The sequence below is a fragment of the Tupaia chinensis genome, unplaced genomic scaffold, assembly GCF_000334495.1.
Source record: "Tupaia chinensis unplaced genomic scaffold, TupChi_1.0 Scaffold000197_1, whole genome shotgun sequence".
Classification (NCBI taxonomy): Eukaryota; Metazoa; Chordata; class Mammalia; order Scandentia; family Tupaiidae; genus Tupaia; species Tupaia belangeri.
Window position 1 is genome coordinate 7576839 of NW_006159672.1, and position 2662 is coordinate 7579500.

The following is a 2662-nucleotide window of genomic DNA, read 5'->3' on the forward strand; positions in this document are numbered from 1 at the left end:
CCACACACACACACACCAGAGAGAGTTAACCACAGTGGTAAAAGAAAGAAGAGGGACAGTGGGTGAGGAAGCCCAGGCGGCTTGTGAGGGCTGTTTGGGATCAGTGTGTAGGGTTGCCTCACTTGTGAGTGGGGGACTCAGGGCATACCCAACTGGTCACATACCCACCTGGGGCTCTGGGCTGTGAAAGCAGACACGTAGGAACTCGGGTCAGAGGGAGGGTGGGGCTTGGCACAGAGGAGAATAAAGTCTCCCAGGATTCAGAACTTCTGAGAGTGGCCTGGTATGACTAGCCAGCCTGCATTACTTGTTCTTGAAGGAGTAACATGGATAGGGTTAGAAGCCCATGTCCTGGAGCCAGATTTTCAGACAACCTTGACTTGGCGAAGTCACAACCACTTTGAACCTGGTCTTCACAGTGGGATTATGAAAGTGTAATCTTGTGGAGTCCGTGTGAGTATTAAATGAGTGGATGTGTTTACAGTGCTTAGGAGAGGGCCCAACAGGAATAAACTCACAAAAAGTGCTATTATTTGAATTACTTTAATAATTGAGCAGATGAAATTGTGTGGAGAGCTTCCTTTCATCTCTCTTGTTTTACCTCAAGCATGAGCCTGGCAGAACTAACAGATGTGGTATCCTTGACCAAGTGTCCATTCTTATGTCTCGGTCATGAGGGAACCTGGAAGGAATTACAGTTTCTCCTGCCAGCTGGACCAAGAATAAAGGGCAGTTTCCTGGGCTTGGCAGAGCTTTTCAGGGCACTGAGGATTTTTGCCATGAGCTCTCCAGGAACTGTGGCTGCAGGGTCCACATAGGGACAGCCTGGCCTGGCCGCGGGCTGAACGTGGTGCTGCTGTGCAGAGAATCCTGACCCAGCCCTGCATCCCCCTCCAGCTCTGCCCTCCCCTCCCCCCATTGCTGCTGCTCAGGAGGGGCTGGCGAGTCAACAGGTTGCTAGAGCTCACCACATCTGGAACAGACCAGAATGCTGGTAGGTGTCTGCCTCACTCTTGGCTCAAACACCATTTCTTTTTCTTTCTCTCTCTTTTCTTTTCTTTTCTTTTCTTTTCTTTTCTTTTCTTTTCTTTTCTTTTCTTTCTTTTCTTTTCTTTTTCCTTTCTTTTCTTTTCTTTTCCTCTCTTTCTTTCTTTCTTTCTTTCTTCTTTCTTTCTTTCTTTCTTTCTTTCTTTCTTTCTTTCTTTCTTTCTTTCTTTCTTTCTTTCTTTCCTCTTTCTTTCTTCCCTCTTTCTTTCTTTCTTTCTTTTTTTTTTTTAGAGGTTTTTCCTATAGGGCACGTGCGCTCTCCAGAAAGACAGAGACAGACAGAGACAGACAGCAAAAGATCACCCCCTAGGGGGGATGGCCACACTGCAATCCCTTCTCCTCCATTCTCCTCTCGGCATCTTGAGCATGCATGTACATGCTCCTGGCGTGAATTTAAGCCACTGGGTCTGGTACTTGAACTGCGGTCGACTACATGAGAGTCCAGCAACATAGCCATTACTCTAACTGCTGGTCCTTCAAACACCAGTTCTTGGAGCTCATTACAGAGCACCCTCATCCCATTTAAAACTGCATTCGGACGCCATCTCCTGTTTCTATTGTTCCCTGTACCGGTGTTCTTGTACTTCGTCACTTATTGTCTGCTCTCTCCCCTATAATGGGAGCCCCATGGGTTTATTTTCTGACAGTTTATGCCTAGAACAGGGCAGGCACTCACAGGGGTCATCAGGTATCTGCGGAGGCATTGAGGAGTCAATTGCCTAGAAGAGACTGGGGTTCCTGGATGCTCCCCGTCTCCCAAACACTGAGGAAAATGACTCACATCATAGACTTACATAGTTATCAGTAGGTAAAGATTCTTGTGTAGTCTTTGTGCTTTTGTGAGGTTATTTTCCAAATGATGAATTAAAGAGCATCCAAATTTAACTAGTTCATGTCTTTGGTAACTGAAATGCCCCAAATTAGCATGACTTGCACCTTCTCCCAGTCACAGTTGAGCTCATAGTCACACAAGAGCTCATGGCATCTCAGAGGAGAGCTAGGATTATTACCCACAGTGCAGCGGAGAGACTAGCCTGGGGCAGGAGACAAAGGAGGCCACCACCCCTTTTCTGTGCTCCGTGCTGTGCAGCCTCACACTCATCCATGGAGGGTGATTCTCTTCCTTTACTACTGTGCTTCCAGAGGCTCAGAGAGGCTGAGTGACCACCTGAAGGCTACATAACCAGAGTAGTACCCCCAGAGTCTACCTGTCTGTCCAGTCTCTCATTTGGAGGCAGCATCGCACTCTCACAGACCCTTTTTCAATTTTTTTTTTTTGAAGAGGTTTTTGCTATAGGGTGTGTGTGCTTGCCAGCCAGCCAGACAGAGACAGAGAGACAGAAAGTGAGAAATCACCCCCCAGGGGGAATGGCCATACCGCAATCCCTTCTCCTCGTGCGATCTTGGGCACACACGTACGCGCGCTCAGTGTGAGTTTTAAGCCACTGGGTCCGGGATGCAAACCACGGTCGACATGGGAGTCCAGCGACATAGCCATTATGCTAACTGCTGGTCCCCCTTTTTCAATTTTTAAAACTTGCCAAAGGACAAATGCACTCACTAGAGAGTGAGGGGAGAGGAGAGGAGAGGAGAGGAGAGGAGAGGAGGGGAGGGG